The sequence below is a fragment of the Pan troglodytes genome, chromosome 12 (assembly GCF_028858775.2).
Source record: "Pan troglodytes isolate AG18354 chromosome 12, NHGRI_mPanTro3-v2.0_pri, whole genome shotgun sequence".
In the NCBI taxonomy this organism is placed as follows: Eukaryota; Metazoa; Chordata; class Mammalia; order Primates; family Hominidae; genus Pan; species Pan troglodytes.
The window spans coordinates 25685422-25702687 of record NC_072410.2 but is presented as its reverse complement, the minus strand read 5'-3'; the positions used below and the strand labels follow the sequence as shown (position 1 = coordinate 25702687).

The following is a 17266-nucleotide window of genomic DNA, read 5'->3' as shown; positions in this document are numbered from 1 at the left end:
AAAGAAGAGCGATGATAAAACTGTTCTGGATCCCAGTTAAAATCTTTGGGGTTACTGCTTAACTCTCTGGACTCACAGCCCCGACCCACCATCCCCAATGTGCAGTTTCACTCATGGAAAAAAAGTTTCTAGACCAGCAGCTGAGGATGCATTTACTCTATGTTCAGCCCACTGAAAATACAGTTCTGTAATCAGAATACAAAAACAACCACCACCAACAACATCAGCCCAACTTTCTTTACTGTGTTTCATTTAATGCTGAAACCAGACAATGATTAGAACATGAAACTTTGTTTGAAAAAGTATATTCAATAAATTTTGTCTTTAAAACAGAGCTCTTGACCTATAAAGTATAAAAAGTAATTACAATGAAATATTCTTCAGTAAATCTGACACTTTGGGATTCCAGGCAAAAGGATCGCTTGGGTGCCAAGAGTTCAAGACCAGCCTGGTCAACATAGTGAGATTCTATCTCTGAAAAAAAAAAAAGAACAAAAAAAAAATTAAACAAATCAGTAAATCTGAGATGCACTGGTATAATTCACTGGCTTGCCCAGTTGGTACTCTCTTAGCCATGGCTATTCCTGATGACTAACTGGCAGTAAAAGCCAGGAAATTATGGAGGTCTACTGAGGAGTCCCCTCTTGAAGTGAAGTTTTCCCATTATTTACACTTAAGAAAAAATTAATGTGAGATTGGATTTTAAACATCCCCATTAAAAACAGAAGAATGGAGGGAAGAAGGTGGGCAGGGAGGGAGAGAGAGAGCTGAATAAAACATTTACTTTATCATTTAACTTTTAAAGTCACATGGAATGCCAATTCCAAAATCACTTAATTTTTAGAACCACTGCAATCTAAACACTGTCATCAGAAACATGCCAAGTGTTGGTTCTCTGTGGTAGGTCTCCCATCTTACTTATATTTTCACTGTATTAAACTTTACCCTTGCATGGGTTTACCCTCCAGCCTCTGGGCCTTCACTAACTAGGACCCTATCTACCTGCATGTTTTGCTCTCCACTTTCTTTGCCATTCACTGGCCCCTTCTTTAGTGTTTGGTCTTCAGGTCGCCACTTTCCCTTTTAGCTAATTCCATTACTCTGATTTTCTCTGTTCCTTTAGCTACCCTATCCTAGAACAACTCTCCCAGGGATGAAAATGGGGACTTCAGAATTGAGAAATAAAAGGGAAGATGTTACGACAACCTTCCTATCTTATTTTTTGGTAAATCCACTCTTTCCCTGTCTCTCTCTCTCTCTCTCTCACACACACACACACACACACACACAGAAATTTACAGGGTAAGAGAGATTAGGAAGATAATTTTGGTGGTAGAGTCAAGAAGAGGTTGAAGAGGTGCTAATATTAAAAGAGAGATCTGAATAAAATGTTTTTAGAATTCATAGGTATTATGATATTCTATTGTAAAATGCTATTGGTTAAAATTATCTTTGTATGGGCAAACTGAGTCTCTGTCTCCAACTGTCTGTGAACAAGCTATTCAGTTCACTAAACCTCAGAACCTCATCTGTGGAATGAGCACCATAGTAGCTCCTGTCATAAAGGTTAAATGATTTTGTAAAGGACAGATTACAAAGCATATATAAAGTATTTGATTTTTTGTTATTAAAATACTTATAATGTCTGTAATATTTTTAAAGTAAAGAGGTATAATGATTTATACTTCTGTTTATTCTAGAAACTGATTCTTAGTTGAGCTCGGAGGTTTTTCAACTTTTCTTTCAAATATTGAGATAAATAACATTGATCTATCTATTTATCTATCTATCTATTTTGAGATAGGATCCTACTTTGTCACCCAGGCTGAAGTGCAGTGGCCTTTGTCTTCCAGGCTCAGGTAGGATCCTCCTACCTCATCCTCCCTAATGTCTGGGACTACCAGTGTGTGACACCACCCCCAGCTAATGTTTTTGATTTTTTTGTAGAGATGAGGTCTCACTATGCTGACAAAGCTGGTTTTGAACTCAAGCAGTCTTCATGTCTTGGCCTCCCAAAATGCTGAGATTACAGGCATAAGCCACTGTGCCTGGACTTTTATTTTATGTAGATCACCATCCCTTACTGAGTATCACATAACTGTTATTATAAATCTTGAATAAGAGATAACATGTTTTGGCCAGGCACGGTGGCTCATGCCTGTAATCCCAGCAATTTTGGAGGCCAAGGTGGGCAGATCACCTGAGGTCAGGAATTCGAGACGAGCCTGGCCAAAATGGTGAAACCCCATCTCTATTCAAAATACAAAAAAAAAAAAAAAAATTAGCCAGGTATGGTGGCACATGCCTGTAGTCCCACCTACTGGGGAGGCTGAGGCAGAAGAATTGCTTGAACTCAGAAGGCAGAAGTTGCAGTGAGCTAAGACCATCCCACTGCACTCCAGCCTGGGCAAATGAGTGAGAATCCATCTTAAAAAAAAAAAAAGACTACATATTTCATACAGTATTCCAAAACCAAAAACAACACTATGCTTTGCTTTTCATTACCATGAATCTATAAGTTATTAAGCTTTCAGTACTGCAAATATTGTCACATATTAACAGTTTGACTTGAAAATACGTGTAATTTCTACTAAAAATAGAAAAGAAAGTCCTTGTCTTTAGAAGCTTCCAAGGAACATTATAACAGAAGTTATATTTTCCACAACTTGGGTTCAATTAATCTTATATATTGCAATCGACTTAAATAAAATTTTAATTTTTGAACACTTTAAGGTTTACAGAAACATTGTGAAAATAGTATAATATTCCTGGTAAGTACCCAAACTCTGCTTTCTCTATTACTAAAATTTTATATTAGTGTGGTGCATTCATTACAATTAAGGCATCAATATTGTCATATTATTATTATCTAAAGACCATACTTGTTCAGAATTCCTCAGTTTTTATTTAGTTTCCATTTTCTGTTCTAGTGTACATCCTAGAATCTTATATTACATTTAGTCATTGTGAGACAGACTCCAGGTCAGTAAGTGCTGAAACAGGGGATGTTAAAAAAGAACCAACATAGATTACAAAAGGAAGACTCAAAGCTTCCAGAATGATTTTCTTTCTATCTAAAATCATTTTCTATCTTTCATCCTATCAGCACTCATAAATTACACACACTCATAACCTGCCACAATTTACTGGCAGATTGTGAAGCGGGAGCAGGCATGTCACACAGTGAAAGCAGGAACAAGAGAGTGAGGGGGGAGATACCACACACTTTTAAACAACCAGATCTTGCGAGAGCTCACCTGCTATCATGAGGAGTACCAAGGAGATAGTACTAAACCATTCATGAGAAATCCACCCTCCTAATCCAGTCACGTCCCTCCAGACCCCACCTACCACACTGGGGATTACAGTTCAACATGAGATTTGGGTGGGGACACAGATCCAAACTATATCACAGGGGTTTCCCTATGTTGCTTAGGCTGGTCTCAAACTCCTGGCCTCAAGTGATCTTCCTGCCTCAACCTTCCAACGTGCTGGAATTAGAGGTATCAGCCACCATGCCCAGCCAGAAATTTCTTTCTCAAGGGGCTTTTCATCTCACTTGAAATTTTAGTTTAGGGATCTCCCAACTTACAAAGGGTTTGTGTTCCAAAATTTTGTTTCTAAGTCAGGTAGGCTCACTTTCCTACAGAAAATGAGAAGAAGCCAGTCCCAAAGCAAGCAATAAAAGCCTGTTGCCTCACAAGTGAACTATGATGTTGCTAAATCCATCAGGAGTAGTTTTACTTTTGCTCTTTGTTGAATGGGCTACTGTGGGCCTGTGGGGGCACCTAACCACCATTTATCTTATTTCTTTGAAGCAGGTCGTGCTATCATGTGTGGTCAAAAGGGAATTAGTGATGATAATGGAGCTTTCTCTGCCTCTCTCCCTCTTGACTGCCAAGGTCCAGGGAAGTTCACATCTCAGTGGTCACGGGCTGGCCAAGTAGATCCCCACCAGTTGCTGGATAATGCCTGTGAACTACTGGCTAGCATCTATTCTGAAAACCTAGCTCTGGGTTGCTTGTTTATTCACCAGTATCTCACATAATTTTCTTATGACCATCTGGCACCTAATATAGATCCCGAAAGAGTTTAAGAGGATTTACCCTTTAGGCAAAAAATACTGGCAGTGTTTATAATCCCCTCAAAAAGAGAGAGGGAGAAAAAAAGAAAGAAGAAATGTTTTTAAAGGAAGAGATAGCACCATGTAACTATAAATAACTCTCTATATCGGACTGAAAATAAAATAGCACCATGTAACTATAAATAACTCTCTATATCGGACTGAAAATAAAATAGCACCATGTAACTATAAATAACTCTCTATATCGGACTGAAAATAAAATAGCACCATGTAACTAAAAATAACTCTCTATATCGGACTGAAAATAAAATAGCACCATGTAACTATAAATAACTCTCTATATCGGACTGAAAATAAAATAGCACCATGTAACTATAAATAACTCTCTATATCGGACTGAAAATAAAATAGCACCATGTAACTATAAATAACTCTCTATATCGGACTGAAAATAAAATAGCACCATGTAACTATAAATAACTCTCTATATCGGACTGAAAATAAAATAGCACCATGTAACTATAAATAACTCTCTATATCAGACTGAAAATAAATTTTTGTTTTTTATTTTGTCTCATTTGGTAAGCTAACGAACTGGAAGAAAAGAGCTAATTTTAACTAAACAACTCTAAAAGATTTCAGAATTTGAAAACCTAGAGTTATGAATAGATTTGATTCACTTAGCCCCAAAACTATCAAAAGAAGTATATAAAATATTAATAGTCAATTTTCCACCAAAACCATTGAGCTATAGAATTCCAGATATTGAAATTCTAAAGAAATGTTCTGTTTTAGAATCAAATCATGTACTAGGCTGAAATTAAATCAAATACCATTACTGAGTATTGTTATTAGGATAAACATCTTTCCATACTTTGGTGAAATTGGAAATACTCTTGCAGAAGTGTTTTCATCTCTCACCCAGAAAAAGTAAATAATGACCTTCTTCCTTCTTCCACTTAATGTAAAATCCTACATTTACATATATTGTGTCATCCCTTGTTTTGTGATTATTTGCTTACAGATTTTCTCTAGGTGCTCTCTAAGCAGAGAGAACAGGGTACTGGTTAAGATTGTAGATCTAGGCGATCACTGATCTAGGTCCTATTCCAAATTTGATTCCTCACCTGCTAAGCTTGCAAGTGCAACTTATTTAAATTCTCTGAAGGTTAAATGTTTCATCTAAATAGGGATAATAATAAACACCTATAGCATAGAGTTGTTTGAGATTAAATGAGATAATACATGTAAAATTATGTGCCTGGCATACAGCAAGATTGTTGTTGTTGTTGTTGTTGATGATGATGATAATATTTTTCTATCCCCAGTGCACAACTGCTTGAACGTATTAGATAATCAATACATGTTTCTCGAACTGAGATCAATTTCCCCATGTTGTCTGACTGATGAAGCCCTACATTTTCTTCTAGAGGAGATGAAATTTGAGCAAGATCTTAAAGAAAATCAGATGCCTTCACCTGACCACTGCTTGGTGATCCCATGGCACTTTGTACATCTCTCCATTAGCTCTCATCTCACCAGCCCATCATTATTGTATGTGCCGCCTTCTGAAGCTTGCAGCTGGCTACATCAGGTAGAATAAAATCATCCTTTCATAAAATAGTGACCTTTTTTATTTGCATTTCCAAAGCCAAGCACGTGGTAGGTAGACAACAAATGCTTGCTCCTGGGCTGCGCTAAAGGCATCTATAACCACTAAGCCCAAAGAGTGTGGTGTCCCTTCAAAAGGAAGGAGCCAGTGTTTATATCACTTTTTCTCGACCTTCAAGGCTCCATTCAAAGCCCACCTCCAGCATGAGGCACTATCCAGTCCAATCCACAGTGATCACTCCCTTTCTGAGTCCTTCTAGGAAATCAGACACAGTCATTTGAGGTGTGTGTTAGTGATCTTTCCTCAGATGCCCTGTGAGCTCTTTTGCACAGTACCAAGGCATGTAATAGGCAGGAAACGTATTTAATTGCTTGGCTTAGTTCTAGTTTTCAATGTGTACTTCTCCAGAATTATCCAATTAACCCTAACTTGAGAAGATAGGCAAACTGGATTTGCACACACTGGAGTCAATTCCTGATACCCCCGGGGGTGTGAATGAACAGAGATCTTCTTGCTGGCTTCTGTAACAGTATCTCTCTTTGGCCAGCACCCAATTTTTGGAACCATTATGAGCACACAAAAACAGCATTTTACACAAATCAAGAAATAGCTCCCAACCATGTCTTTGTGGCATTGTTAAACAACAGTAAATTGTACTTTGAGTTCTATTTCCTCTAATTAAATGAAATGAGAAGTGGGCCCAAGTCCCACAGAAAGAGACTGGAGGGAACCACAATCTTTCCTGTGATTAGATACACCACTAAGGAAATCTGACCCTGAGCAACTGAAAGCTGCCTATTATTAAGAAGAGCTACAGACTGACCCTTTTCAAAGACTAGTAACTGGACACATTTCTTTCACAAATTATCTTCTTTTCCCTTCTTCACACCAGGAATTCTCAGGGATTATAATCCTCATCAATATAACAAGCCTCCAAAGTCATATTTTTTAACTTTGTGAAATGCCCTCCCACCTAACTACCCCATTTGACACCTGCAACCATCCTCTAGAGAGGCAGACAAGATCGACCGTCTCACTTTACAGAAGTGCAAAGAGTAGCTGGCCTAATGCCACAGCCAATGAACAGATGAAGGAGGCCTACAACCACCTAGTCTTCCCTACTTCTCCTCACTCCTCCCCTCTGACCTCCTTATGTCACCACTGACCAATGGATCACTGTGCGGCCGTTCAGCATCTTCCTATGCTGTGTCAGGCAAGAGAAATTCTGGAAAGAGAGCATCTCATGTTTATTAAGGAGACTGGGTGTCCTTGTAGAAAGTCCTGCCATGCACAACCCCAGTCTTAACTGATGTGTTTCACCATACTGAAGGCAAGTTGCCATCTAACATAGTTGAAGGGGAGCCAGTTGTGGTGATCTTTGTTCCTGCTGAAATATGGAAAGAAAATGAGGAAATGAGCTCATTTTCAAAGAAAATGAACATTCTTTCACATGAAAGAAATAGGAGCAAAGTGACAGGAGAGAAACAAAGCTTAGGGTTGGGGTGAGATACACAGACAGGGTGTTAGCCCCACAAACAGTGCTGCTGGGCCAAGTTAACTCCCTGTTTTTCCCTATATATGTGGTGTGGAAAAGCTATTTATAAAATGTGTTTAAATATTTAGGACCAAATAAATCAACATTGTTGGGAAACATTGACTCTGACCAGAACTCATTTCCTCACCCTAGTCCAATGTGAATAACAAAATGAAGAATATCAGGATGATTCGAGACCAGAATACTACAGATGTCCAACACTTCCACCTGGAATCCCCAAAGAGGCCCGCTTTTAGCCTCCACACTGGTTGGTGACCTGACATGAGAGAAATGACAGAAATCTCAGAAGACTGGCCTCATGAATAATCTTCAGTATCAATGGAACAAAGCAAGCCTTCTAGAAATTACCTGCCTCTGCAGTTCACTCTGCTGCTTCAGATGAAAATTTTCAGGTCTGTCTGCCACTGTAGTGAAGGACTGCTTTGGGTAGTGTCTGTGGAGAAACTTTTTAAAGGACATAGTTGAAATATTGTGCTACAAACCAATTCTTGAACACCACTCATTTTGTCCTACCTCTCTGTGACAGTGAAAGATGGCTGTGCTCTTGGCAAAGGTCATCTCTCTGTCATGATTCTGGATCTCCTTTTCTTCTCCTGATTATCTGTCACTCAGTTATCCCGACTGTCTTCCACAACTTTAACCTCAGCTTCTCTATTCTAAGAGACTCTTCTTGCAGGCTCAAGGCTCTCCTACCCTCCATCATTCCTCCCTCTACCCCACACAGCCAGCATGTGTCCAGCTAGTCTATCCTTCAGCCAAACTTCCTTAAAAAGAGGCCTTACCTCACTGTCCCTACCCATCTCCTCTCTGACTCACTTCTTAACTCCATGACTGGGTTCTGGTTTCTTTCCCTTGCCTGTTGTGACTTCCTATGGACACAGCCAAAAACCATCACATAGTCCTGTTGTATGGCATCCCCACCATCTTGAAATGTCCTCTCCCTCAGTTCCTATGTGTTACCACACACGCCTGCCTTGGCTTCTCCCTCTAGTTGTTCCTTCTCTGTCTCCTGTGGGCTTCTTATTGTCTGCTCACTCCTTCTTCAGTGTCCTCTCATGGGCTTCCTTCCCTTCTCAGCTGATGCCATCACCTGGGGAATCACAGTTACTCAGCAGCACTGGGGCCTCTCTATCTCTATGCTGGTCATGTCTATGTGTGAGCTGCAGACCCAGTGGAATTTCCATTTGTGCATCCCATGCCCAGCCCACCCTCCATCAGTCTCAAATGCAGCTGTTCAGCCCTACCCCAGTCCTCAGAAAAGTTCCTCTCCCTGGATCCTCTTTTTCCTTCATGAGTGCCCGGTTGCCCAAGTCAAAAACCTGGGAGTGATATAAACTCCCCACACATCCAGTCAGTCACTCATCAACTCTATTGATTCTGTCTGCTAAATATATCTCAATTGTATTAACTTAAACATATGCATACATCTTCTTCTTCACTGCATTTTTGTGGGCTGCACTTACCTTTCAGGTAACAACAACACTGGCCCCTCTTGCCCTTCTAGTCAGAAGTGCCAAAATGATGAGAGCTAGCCATGACAAACCCACAGCCAACATTACACTGAATGTGCAAAACTGGAAGGGCATCCAAACAGAGGAGGGAAGAGAGGAATAGACAGGAAGTCAAACTGTCTCTGTTTACAGATGACATGTTTCTATATCTAGAAAACCCCATAGTCTTGGCCCCAAAGCTTCTTCTGCTGATAAACTTTAGCAAAGTCTTAGCATACAAAATCAATGTGCAAAAATTACTAGCAGTCCTATACATCAAGTCAAGCAGAGAGTCAAATGAAGAACACAATCCCATTCATAATTGCTACACACAGAAAAAATAAGATACCTAGGAATATAGCTAACCAGGGAGGTGAAAGATCTCTAGGAGATCTCTAGAAGAATTACAAAACACTGCTCAAAGAAATCAGAGAAGACACAAACAAATGGAAAAACATTTCATGCTCATGGATAGGAAGAATTAATGTCATTAAATGGCTATACTGCCCAAAGTAATTTACAGATGCAAGTTATCCCTATTAAATTACCAATGGCATTCCTCACAGAACTAGAGCAAACTATTTCAAAATTCATATGGAACCAAAAAAAAGAGCCCTAATAGCCAAGCAATCCTCAGCAAAAAGAACGAAGCTGGAGGCATCATGTTACCCAACTTCAAACCATACTACAGGGCTACAGTAACCAAAACAGCATGATACTGGTACAAAAACAGCTCATCATTTTGAGCTATGTTTCTTCAATACCCAGATTTTTTAGAGTTTTTAATATGGAGAGGCATTGAATTTTATTGAAAGCCTTTTCTGCTTATATTGAGATAACCACATGGTTTTTATCTTTAGTTTTGTTTATGTGATGAATCAGATTAATTGATATGTGTATGTTGAGGCAACCTTGCATCCTGGGGATGAAGCATACTTGATCATGATGGATTAACTTTTTGATGTGCTGCGGGATTTGGTTTGCCAGTATTTTGTTGAGGATTTTTGCATTGATGTTCATCGAGGGTATTGGCCTGAAGTTTGTGTGTGTGTGTGTGTGTGTGTGTGTCTGCCAGATTTTGGTATCAAGATGATGTTGGCCTCATAGAATGAGTTGGGGAGGAGTTCCTCCTCCTCAATATTTTCAAATAGTTCCTGTAAAAATGGTACCAGCTCTTCTTTGTATTTCTAGTAGAATATGACTGGGAATCCATCATGTTCTGGGCTTTTTTTGGTTGGTAGGTTATTTATTACTGATTCAATTTCGGAGCTTGTTATTGGTCTGTTTACAGCAAATCAATTTCTTCCTGGCTCAGTTGTGGGAGGGTGTATTTCTCCATGAATTTATCCATCTCTTTGAAGTTTTCTAGTTTGTATGCATAGAAGTGTTTGCAGTAGTTTCTGATGGCTGTTTCTATTTCTGTGGGGTCAGTGGTAACATTTCCTTTGTCATTTCTAATTGTGTTTCTTTCAATCATCCTCTGTATTAGTCTAATAGCAGACTTTCTTATTAATATTTTCAAGAAACCTACCCGGAATTCATAGATCTTTTGAATTTTTTTTTTCATGTCTCGGTTTCTTTCAGTTCAGCTCGGATTTTCAGTTATTTCTTGTCTTCCTCTAGCTTTGGGGTTTTGTCTTGCTTCTCTAGTTCTTTCAGTTGTGATGTTAGGTTATTAATTTGAGTTCTTCCTAACTTTTTGATGTGGGATTTAGTGCTATAAATTTCCCTCCTAACATTGTCTTAGCTGTGTCCAGAGGCTCTAGTATGTTGTAACTTTGTTCTCATTATTTTCAAAGAGCTTCTTGATTTCTGCCTTAATTTCATTATTTATTAAAAAGTCATTCAGGAGCATGTTGATTGATTTCTATGTAATTGCATGATTTTCAGCAATTTTCTTAGTCTTCTATTTTTACTGCACTGTGATCTCAGTGTGTATTTGGTATGATTTCAGTTGTTTTGCATTTGCTGAGGATTGCTTTATGTCCAATTATGTGGTTGATTTTAGAGTATGTGGCATATGATGATGTGAGGAATGCATATTCTGTTGTTTTTGAGTGCAGAGTTCTGTAAAGGTCTATCAGATCCATTTGATCCAATGTTGAGTTCAGGTCCTGAATATCTTTGTTCATTTTTTTGCCTCAATGATCTGTCTAATACTGTCATTGGAGTGTGGAAGTCTCCCACTATTACTGTGAAACATACTTTGTAGGTCTCTAAGAACTTTACTTATGAATCTGGGTGCTCCTGTATTGGATGAATATATATTTAGGATAGTTAGGTCTTCTCGTTGAATTGAAGCCTTTGCCATTATGTAATATCCTTCTTTGTCTTTTCTATTTTATTTTAAGTTCCAGGATACATGTACAGGATGTGCAGGTTTGTTACATAGTTAAACATGTGCCATGGTGGTTTGCTGCACCTATCAACCTATCACCTAGGTATTACGCCCCACGTGCATTAGCTATTTATCGTGATGCTCTCCTTCCCCCTACCTTCCCAACAGGCTCCGGTGTGTGTTCTGCCCCTCCCTGTGTCCATGTGTTCTCATTGTTCGGTTCCCACTTATGAGAACATGTGGTGTTTGGTTTCCTGTTCCTGTGTTAATTAGCTGAAGTTTATGGCTTCCAGCTTCATCCATGTCCCTGCAGAAGACATGATCTCATTCCTTTTTATGGCTGCATAGTATTCCATGGTGTATATGTATCACATTTTCTTTATCCAATCTATCATTGATGGACATTTGGGCTGATTCCATGTCTTTGCTATTGTGAATAGTGCTGCAGTAAACATAAGTGTGCATGTATCTTTAAAACAGAATGATTTATATTTCTTTGGATATAAACCTAGTAATGGGATTGCTGGGTCAAATGGTATTTCTGCTTCTAGATCCTCCAGGAATTGCCACACTGTCTTCCACAATGGTTGAACTAGTTTACGTTCCCACCAACAGTATAAAAGTGTTCCTGTTTCTCCACAGCCTCTCTAGCATCTGTTGTTTCTTGACTTTTTAATAATTGCCATTCTGACTGGCATGAGATGGTATCTCATTGTGGTTTTGATTTGCATTTCTCTAATAAACACTGATGTTGAGCTTTTTTTTTTCATATGTTTGTCGGACGCATAAATGTCTTCTTTTCAGAATGTCTGTTCGTGGCCTTTGCCCATGTTTTGATGGGGTTGTTATTTTCTTGTAAATTTGTTTAAGTTCCTGGTAGATTCTGGATATTAGACCTTTGTCAGATTGGTAGATTGCAAAAATATTCTCCCATTCTGTAGGTTGCTTGTTCACTCTGATAATAGTTTCTTTCCCTGTGCAGAAGTGCTTATGTTTAATTAGATGCCATTTATCAATTTTTGCTTTTGTTGCAATTGCTATTGATGATTTCATCATAAAATCTTTGCTCATGCCTATGTCCTGAATGGAACTTCCTAGATTTTCTTCTAGGGTTTTTTACAGTTCGGGGTTTCACATTTAAGTTTTTAATCCATCTTGAGTTAATTTTTGCATAAGATGTAAGGATGAGGTCCAGTTTCAGTTTTCTGCATATGGCTAGTCAGTTTTCCCAGCACCATTTAAATAGGGAATCCTGGCCAAGTGCAGTGGCTCATGTCTATAATCTCAGCACTTTGGGAGGCTGATGCGGGTGGATCTTGAGGTCAAGAGATCAAGACCATCCTGGCCAACATGGTGAAACCCCGTCTCTTCTAAAAATACAAAAACTAGCTGGGCGTGGTGGCTCGAACCTGTAGTCCCAGCTACTCAGGAGGCTGAAGCAGGAGAATCACTTGAATCTGGGAGGCAGAGGTTGCAGTGAGCTGAGATCATGCCACTGCACTCCAGCCTGGTGACAGAGTGAGACTTTGTCTCAAAATAAATAAATAAATAAATAGGTATTCCTTCCCCCATTGCTTGTTTTTGTCAGGTTTGTCAAAGATCAGATGGTTGTAGATGTGTGGTCTTATTTCTGAGATCTCTATTCTGTTCCATTGGTCTGTGTGTCTGTTTTGGTATCAGTACCATGCTGTTTTGATTAGTGTGGCCTTGTAGTATAGTTTGAAGTCATATAGCATGATGCCTCCAGCTTTGTTCTTTTGGCTTAGGATTGTCTCGACTATTCAGTCTCTTTTTTGGTTGCATATGAAATTTAAAGTAGTTTTTTTTTAATTATGTGAAGAATGTCAATGGTAGTTTGATGTGAATAGCACTGAATCTATAAATTACTTTGGGCAGTATGGCCATTTTCATGAGATTGATTCTTCCCACCCATGAGCATGGAATATTTTTCCATTTGTTTGTGTCCTCTCTTATTTCCTTGAGCAGTGGCTTGTAGTTCTCCTTGAAGAGGTTCTTCACACCCATCATTAGCTGTATTCCTAGGTATTTTATTCTCTTTGTAACAATTGTGAATGGGAGTTCATTCACGATTTGGCTCTCTTGCCTATTGTTGGTGTATAGGAATTGAAGAATATTGTCTATTGCTGGTGTATAAGAATGCTTTGTGATTTTTGCACATTGATTTTGTATCCTCAGACTTTGCTGAACTTGCTTATCAGCTTAAGGAGTTTTTGGGCTGTGACGATGTGGTTTTCTAGATATAGAATCACGTTTTCTGCAAACACAGACAATTTGATTTTATCTCTTGCTATTTGAACACGTTTTATTTCTTTTTTTTTTTTTGAAGGGTTTTTCATGTCTCTGTCTCCTTCAGTTCCACTTTGATCTTAGTCATTTTTTTTTTCTCTTCTGCTAATTTTTGGATTTGTTTGCTCTTGCTTCTCTAGTTCTTTTAGTTGTGATGTTAGGGTGTCAATTTGAGATATGTCTAGCTTTATGATGTGGGCATTTAGTGCTATAAATTTACCTCTTAACACTGCTTTAGTTGCCTCCCAGAGATTCTGGTACATTGTCTCTTTGTTCTCATTGGTTTCAAAGAGCTTCTTGATTTCTGCCTTAATTTTATTATTTACCCAGAAGTCACTCAGGAGCACGTTGTTCAATATCCACATAGTTGTGTGGTTTTGAGTGAGTTTCTTAATCTTGAGTTCTAATTTGATTGCACTGTGGTCTGAGAGATTGTTATGATTTCAGTTATTTTGCATTTGCTGAGGAGTGTTTTAATTCTAATTTTGTGATCAATTTTAGAGTGTCATATGCCACTAAGAATAATATATAGTCTGTTGTTTTGTGTTGGAGAGTTCTGTAGATATCTGTGAGATTCACTTGATCCAGAGCTGTGTTCAAGTCCTTTCTTGTCAATTTTCTGCCTAGATGATCCAATATTGACAATGGGGTGTTAATGTCTCCCACTATTGTTGTGTGGTAGCCTGAGTCTCTTTGTAGGTCTCTAAGAACTTGTTTTGTGAATCTGGGTTCTCCTGTATTGGGTGCATACATATTTAGGATAGTTAGCTCTTCTTGTTGAATTGATTCCTTTATCATTGTGCGATGTTCTTCTTTGTCTTTTTTTAATCTTTGTTGATTCAAAGTCTGTTTTGTCAGAAACTGAGATTGCAACCCCTGCTTTTTTCTGCTTTCCATTTGCTTCGTAAATTTTCCTCCATCACTTTGAGCCTATGTGTGTCTTTGTACATGAGATAGGAACCCTGAATACAGCACACCTGAATCTTGACTCTTTATATCCAATTTGCTGGTCTGTGTCTTTTAATTGGTACATTTAGCCCATTGACACTTAAGGTTAATATGGTTATGTGTGAATTTGATCCTGTCACCATGATGCTTGCTGGTTATTTTGCTCACTAGTTGATGCAGTTTCTTCATAGTGTCATTGGTCTTTGTACTTCAGTACATTTTTGCAGTGGCTGGTACCAGTTTTTCCTTTCCATCTTTAGCACTTCCTTCAGGAGGTCTTGCAAGGCAGGCCTGGTGGTGATAAATTCCCTCAGCATTTGCTTGTCTGAAAAGGATTTCTCCTTCACTTATGAAGGTTAGTTTGGCCAGATATGAAATTCTAGGTTAGAAATTCTTTTCTCTAAGAATGTTGACCATTGGACCCAACTGTCTCCTGGCTTGTGGGGTTTCTGCTGAGAGGCCCACTCTTAGTCAGATGGGCTTCCCCTTGTAGGTGACCTGCCCTTTGTCTCTGTCTGCCTTTAACATTTTTTCCTTCATTTTGATCTTGGAGAATCTGATGACTATGTGTCTTGAGGGTTGATCTTCTTGTGGAGTATCTTACTGGGGTTCTCTGGATTTCCTGAATTTGAATGTTGGCCTGTCTTGCTAGTTTGGGGAAGTTCTTCTGGATGATATCTTGAAGTGTGTTTTCCCAACGTGGCTCCATTCTCCTTGTCTCTTTCAGGTAGTCCAATCAGTCATAGGTTTGGTCTTTTACATAGTTCCACAGTTCTTTGAGGTTTTGTTCATTCCTTTTCATTCTTTTTTCTCTAATCTTGTCTGCCTGCCTTATTTTGGCAAGATAGTCTTCAAGCTCTGATATTCTTTTTTCTGCTTGATCAATTCAGCTGTTGATACTTGTGTTTGCATCACAAAGTTCCCCTTATGTGCTTTACAGCTGGCTCCGGTCATTTATGTTCCTCTCTAAACTGGTTATTCTAGTTAGCATCTTCTGTAATCTTTTAACATGGTTCTTAGCTTCTTTGCTGACAGAAGTAGGGTTCAGAAGGTGGGTAATAACAAATTTCACAGAGCTAAAGGAGCATGTTCTAAGCCAATGCATTGACTTCTCCACCTCCCTTTCAGGGATGCCAGTGATTTGTAGAATTGGCCTCTATATATAACCCCATACTTATTGGAGGTTTTGTTCCTTCCGTTTTATTCTTTTTTATTTTTGTCTGTCTTATTTTAGAGAACCAATCTTTAAGTTCTGGGATTCGTTCCAATATGTTGGGTTAGAGCGTACTCCTTTAGCTCAGTGAAGTTTGCTACTACCCACCTTCTGAAGCCTACTTCTGTCAATTCATCCATCTCAACCTCCACCCAGGACTGTGCCCTTGCTGTAGAGGTGTTGTGATCATTTGGAGTAAACAAGTCACTCTAGCCTTTTGAGTTGTGAGGGGTTTTTCATTCCTTTCTCATCTTCATGAGTTTGTCTCATTTTGATCTTTGAGGCTGCTGACCTTTAGATGAGGTTTTCCTGGGGACTTTTTGGTTGATGTTGTTGTTGCTTTCTGTTTTTCTTTCGACAGTCAGGTACCTCTTCTGTAGGGCTGCTGTGGTTTGCTGGGGATTCACTTCAAGCCCTATTTATCTGGGTCCCTCCCACACCTGAAGATGTCACCAGAGAGTGCTGGAGAACAGCAAAGATGGGACCCCACTCCTTCCTCTGGGATCTCTGTCCTTGAGGGGCACCCACCTGATGCCAGTAGAAATGCTCCTGTATAAGGTGTCTGGTGACCCACTGGGGTGTTTCACCCAGTTGAGGGGTGCAGGATCCAGGACTTGCTTAATGAAGCACTTTGGTTGTCCCTTTGGGAAGGGGGTATGCTGTGCCGGGGAAAATCCCACTCATCTGGGCTGCCTGGAATCCTCAGAGTGAGCAGGGGGAAAGAATAAGTCTTCCGGTTTGTGGAGCCAACAGCCAGCCACCCCTCCCGCTAGGGACTCAGACCTAGAGAGATCAGAGTTCTCTCCCTAATTCCCTGGCTTGAGTTGCTGGAGTTCCTGCAGGGATGCCCCACCCAGTGAGGAGGGATGGGTCAGGGTCAGCCTAAAGAGGCAGTCTGGCCATGATCTGCCACAACCAGTATGCTGCGCTGTGGGGAATACCTCTTGGGACCAAGCCGTCCAGTCTCCCTGGCATCAGCAAAGGAAAAACAGCAGCCTGGATCTGTAGAAATGGCTGCCGCCCTTCCTTCCCAGGAGTTCAGTGTCTTAGGCAGCTAGCAGCCACAGTGATGGCTGCTGTCCCTTCTTAGGGAGCTCAGTTTCCTCAGGCAGCAGGCAGCTGCAGTGATGATGACTGCCCCTCTCTTGGGAAGCTCAGTTGTCTTAGGCAGCCAGCAACCACAGTGATGACTGCTCCCCCTCCCCCAGGGAACTCAGAGGGTTTAGGCAGCAGGCAGCCACAGTGATGATGACCACCCCTCCCCAGCTTGGGAACTCGGTAGTTTTAGGCAGACTCCAGCTGAGTGGCTGTTGAGAATCTGCATGGCTCTGTGGTTGGCACCCAAGGCCCTCGTGGTGTGGTCTCATGAGTGGGATCTTCTGATCTGTGGATTGCAAAGATCCATGGAAAAAGCAGTTTCCCAGGCTGGGTAGCATGCTCACTCACTGCCTCCCTTGGCTGGCTGAGGGGGAGGGCTCCCCTTGCCCCATGTGGCTCCCAGGTGGGCCAATCCACCAGCCCATCTTTCCTTGTTCTCTATGGGTCACGGCAACCACCTAGTCAGTCCTGATCATAGAACCTGGATATGTCAGTTGCTGGTGCAGGATTTGCACACTCTTTTAGTTCTTCTCAGTGGGAGCCTCAAACTGCAGCTGCTTCTAGTTGGCTATCTTGCCCCTGCCCCCTTGTCCTTTTGAAAAATTATTGTTCATTTGAAAT

At 40.1% G+C, this 17266-nt stretch overlaps 1 protein-coding gene across 11 annotated transcripts in view; it reads right to left on the bottom strand.

Annotated features, from left to right (window-relative positions):
• Positions 1-223: 223 nt before the first annotated feature.
• LOC741694 (ankyrin repeat domain-containing protein 36B) overlaps positions 224-17266 on the bottom strand; it is a 128692-nt gene continuing 111649 nt past the window's right edge. For 6 of the 11 annotated variants that reach the window (XM_063789550.1, XM_063789553.1, XM_063789545.1 and 3 more), the window contains 4 exons: positions 7600-7695; positions 7379-7507; positions 6863-7083; positions 224-474 (listed from right to left, as the gene is read on the bottom strand). The gene's annotated coding sequence lies outside the window, so the exon portion shown is untranslated. The remainder of the gene's footprint in view (positions 475-6862; positions 7084-7378; positions 7508-7599; positions 7696-17266) is intronic. The other 5 variants (XM_063789549.1, XM_063789544.1, XM_063789546.1 and 2 more) reach the window with 1 other exon arrangement.